This window comes from Apium graveolens, chromosome 5 (genome assembly GCF_009905375.1).
Source record: "Apium graveolens cultivar Ventura chromosome 5, ASM990537v1, whole genome shotgun sequence".
Classification (NCBI taxonomy): domain Eukaryota; kingdom Viridiplantae; phylum Streptophyta; class Magnoliopsida; order Apiales; family Apiaceae; genus Apium; species Apium graveolens.
The window spans coordinates 247146124-247151273 of NC_133651.1; positions in this window are offsets into that span (position 1 = coordinate 247146124).

The following is a 5150-nucleotide window of genomic DNA, read 5'->3' on the forward strand; positions in this document are numbered from 1 at the left end:
GACATGAGTCACAAAGACCATCAGGAACAAACACTGATTTTGGCAGTCCTCTCACAAGATCTTTCTTGATCAGTTCATTTATCTTGTTGAAGTTTAAATGAGAGAGTTTCTTGTGCCAATTCCAGCTTTCTTCAGTTGAGGCTCTACTCACTAAACAGATTGCAGAACCATCAGAACTTGTTGAAAGCTTAGCTTCATAAATGTTACCACGCCTGAATCCCTTCAGAACAATTTTTCCTTTAGATTTACTAACTATTTCACAATGTTCTGCAAAAAATCAACATGATAACCTCTGTCACAGATTTGACTTATACTCAGTAAGTTGTGTTTAAGTCCTGAGACCAGAGCTACATTTTTAATAATGACATTCCCAAGATTGATATTGCCATATCCCAAAGTTTTTCCAATGTTGCCATCTCCATAAGAAACACTTGGGCCAGCTTTCTCCACAAAGTCTGATAGCAGGGCCTTATTTCCAGTCATATGTCCTGAACATCCACTGTCCAGAACTAAAATATTTTTCCTGTTGCCCTGCAATCAAAAAGACCACTAATTATTAGTTTTAAGGACCCAGACTTGCTTGGATCCTTTGGCCTTTTTAGGTTTGTTAACATTTGCAGCGGATTTAACATCAGATTTTATGTTAACAGTTTTCTTATCAGAACTTATACTAGAAGGAACAACAGAAACTTTCTTTAAAGAAGGTTTTATTTGATAATAATCATAGTACAAACTATGATATTCCTTACAAGTATAAATGGAATGCCATAAACTACCACAATGAAAACAAGGATTTTGTGGTTTGTATCTAACAGACTGACTCTTAACTCCTGACTTTGTAGATAAGGAGTTAATATTCTTATTCTTCCTGCAAAAAGAAGCCAGATGGTTAGAACTTCCACAGTTATGACATGCTTTCCTAGGAGCATCAGGAACAGATTTATAGTTATTGCTTTTATTCACACCTTCCTTTCCATTCCTGTTTTTCCTAGGTGATTTTACCTTGTTTGCATTCTTAACATCTTTCAGCTTATGCTTAAGCTGCTTCTTTGTCATTAAGCCTATGTTAACTTCAGCTGTCTTTTCCTGTTTTAGTTTGTCAGAAGCTAATTCCTTTTTAACTTCTGATTTCTCATTTTCGGATTTTTCAGTTACAAACTTAACAGGTTTTAACTTCGGCTTTTGCTTATCAACAGGCTTAATTTCTACAGTTCCTTTTTTATTTTCTCCATAGCCTAAGCCCTCTTTCCAGTTTCCACTGCTTAGCAAATTTTGAGTTGTTTTTCCAGAGTTAGTCCAAGTTCTGATAATCTCTCTCTCCTTTTCTAACTCAGTTTTTAGAGATTCATTCATTTTTAGCACTTCATCCCTAACATAAAAAGCATCATCTCTATCCTGCTGAGTTTGATGAAACATGACTAACTCTTTTTCTAAGAAATCATTTCTTTTCCTAAAAGCAAGATTTTCAGAAGTTAATCTTTCACATGTTAAAGTTTGATCTCTATAACTAACAAACATGGTTTTAAGATATCTTCTCAACTCATTAATATCATCAGTATGAAAAGCATAAGTAGTCTGAGGTACCTTTGTTTCAGCAGCTTCAGAACTGCTCTCAGAACTTGATTTATCAGCATTTGCCATCAATGCATAGTTCTCCTCACTTTCAGAGTCTGAGGTGTCTGTCCAGCTTTTCTGCTTTGTGACAAGAGCTTTGCCTTTGTCATTCTTGGTCTTCTTGCAATCAGGAGATATGTGGCCTTTCTCACCACAATTATAACATTTAACATTAGCGTAATCTCCTCTGTCAGACTTTCCTCCTCTTCCTTCAGATCTTCTGAAATTCTTCTTATCAGAACTTATGCCTTTCCTGGAAAACTTCTTTCCCTTCCTGAACTTCCTGTATGCAATCTTTGTGATTCCTTTCACCATAAGAGCACACAGCTTCATCATCTCCTCATCAGCATCAGTTTCAGGCAAGCTTTCAGAATCTGAGTCATCATCACTCTCAGAACTTGATGACTCAGTATCAGATTTTATGATAAGAGCTTTACCCTTATCTTTCTTTGAGGAAGGTGGTTTGGGGGATTCCTCTTCAACCTTGAGAGCAACTATCCTTGACTTTCCTCATTTCCTCTTGCTTCTTTATTCCATCTCAAGTTCATGAGTCTTGAGCATTCCATAGATTTCATCAAGAGTTGTTTCATCAAGATTGTAGTTGTCTCTTATTGTTGTTGCCTTCAAATCCCAACATTCAGGAAGAGCTAACAGGAATTTGAGGTTTGTATCTTCAAGATCATACTCCTTATTTACTAATGACAAGTCATTCAAGAGTTTGACAAATCTATCATATACATCAGTCAATGACTCATTAGTCCTAGAGTCAAAGTGTTCATACTCTTGAGTGAGTATTGTCTTCCTGTTCTTCTTAACTGTTTCAGTTCCTTGACACCTTGTCTCCAGTGCATCCCATATCTCCTTAGCAGTCTTGCAGTTGATTACCCTGTTTGACATTACATTATCAATGGCACTATGCAATAAGTGACGTACCTTTGCATCCTTAGCAATAGATGCTATATCTTCAGCAGTGTAATCATTCTTTTCCTTTGGTACGGTCATTGCTGCTTCACCTGCAACTACAACAGCGAGCTTGGTAGGTTTGTGAGGCCCTTCCTTGATTCTATCAAGGTATTCTGGATCTGTTGCTTCCAGAAACATGGTCATCCTTACCTTCCATATGGGATATTCAGATGGTCTCAATATGGGAACTCTGATAGTCTCATATCGACTCTGAGTTGATGTCTTTGATGATTCCTCAGTTTTGGTAGGCTTAGTTGGAGTTTCTGTGTCAGACATGATTGTGTTTGGATCTTTAACTGTATGTGTGTTAACAGATAGCTCTGATACCACTTGTTAGGTCACACTTTCACTGTAGAGGGGGTGAATACAGTGTTTATTACAATCAAATCAAACTTCAAGAACTTATGTAACAGAAAACAAACTTTATTTAAACAATAAACTCTGTTACAATCTGGAACTGTTATCTCTCAGTGATGAACAAAATATCACGAGAGCTGCTAGGGTTATAATAAATAATATTCTCGATAATGATAACACTTATAGTGTAAACCCTATGTCTGTGTTTATATACTACACAGTTACAAGATAATCGCTAATTGATATGGAATATAATTCTGCTTCCTAAAATATATCAATCAGATATCTTCTATTCCAAGTATTCCATTCTTCACGGAATTCCTTCTTCATGCATATCTCTTCTTATGTTTATCTTGATCTTCTTAACTTTAATCAGCTACTGTCCTTATCTGATCGTCCTTCAGCACTTAAGTTCTGATATCTATCTCCTGATAACATAAGTACTGATATCCCTTAAGTTCTGACTTCCAGTATAAGTACTGATCAGTTAAGTACTGATTTGTTCTGTTCAAATAAGATCTGAAATCTAAACATAAAACATATTAGCCATGACATTATCAAATATATCTAACATCCTTATCTCCTTCGCTTCTTGTAAAACACAATCTAAAACATAATCTCCTCTTAATACTCTGTGAAAACGTCTCAAATCTACCTATATAATAGTCCCATAAAACTCAGATTACATAGAAGTTGGAAGCCAAACAGAAGTAGAAGTCTAAAATAATATATCTTTTTCCCCGACCCTGCGCGGCCGCTCAGCATTTCTGCGCGGGCGCGCAAGGCTGCTGCGCGGCCGCTCAGCATTGCTGCGCGGGCGCGCAGGACCCTTCTGGAAAAATTCCATGTTTGCTTCGTTTCTTCGCCGTAATCTGCCCGTTCTTTTCCTCTCGCAATGGTGAACACATGCCAAGGCTTATTCTTGATGATTCCTCCTCCGAAATGCAACTAATACCCTGAAATGCATAAACACTAGAAAACGCATCAAATACACAAAATACTTGATTTCAAGACACCAATTTAAGCCATTTTAAGACGTTCTAAGTGGTATAAAATGCCACTTATCACACCCCCAAACTTAAGTCGATGCTTGTCCTCAAGCGTCACAGACTCAAAAACAAATAAAAATATGCATGAATGCAATCTATATGAAAATGTAACGATCCCCCTTACTACAATTAACCAACCAAATTGTCACGTCTCAACGAATGCAGTTAGACACTAAAGATCAATAAACTCATGCAAACGGACATACCGCCAGAAACGTGGTGTGTGCAAATGCTTAACAGATATGCTTTGGAACTAGACCAATTACTATGACTAGACTATCCTCAAGGCAATCCTACGATTATACAAAGAATAAAAATTCTAGGCACAAAGTGATATACAACACTACAAGAACTCTGGAGCTTACTACGGAATCGTGCTTTTTATTTACAACTCAAATGCTTATTTGACCGTGCAATGAGTGAGGTCCACAAAAGACTTATACAATGGTATCCATGTAACGAGCGTTAGGTTAGCGGATCTCAGACTCTAAAAGCCTTAGGTCACTAGGCACAAAGTCCCCTAAGAACTTAATAACTCGAATACCAAAGAGCCCACTCTTGATCAATTATGCAAAAATTTTATTATTATTATTATTATTTTTTCTCTGAGCAAGTGCGTTTCGCTCCATCTTGCTCAACCCTAGACTACTCGCATAACATGCGAGCCGGCTACTAGCCATTTGACGTATAGCCACAACTAGCAACAAATTCCATTTTTACTCCATTTTTTTTTCTTTTTCATGCCTTTACCACTAAGAACCTATTATCAAATTCTAAGCATAATAAATAGATTATCCTCGAAAATAATCAAATCATAACAACAATCTAGTCCTTAAGCATTCTCTAAGACTTAGTGACAATACAAGTGCTTCTAGCATGCATATCAACCTACACAACTTAATATCACTTTAATGATATCACTACACTCGCATCAATATCACAATTCAGTCGATAAATCATTGCAAAAGGGATCATGGTATATGCATGAGCTATATGATATGACAAACAAATAAAGCTATATATAAAAAAAAACTATATGACAAAATTATACAACTATATGAACTAACTATCATGAATATGCAGCTATATGACACCACACAAAATATTCCTTAACTACCACCCCCAAACTTCAAATCTTCACTGTCCCCAGTGAAGGTAGTAGAAAGG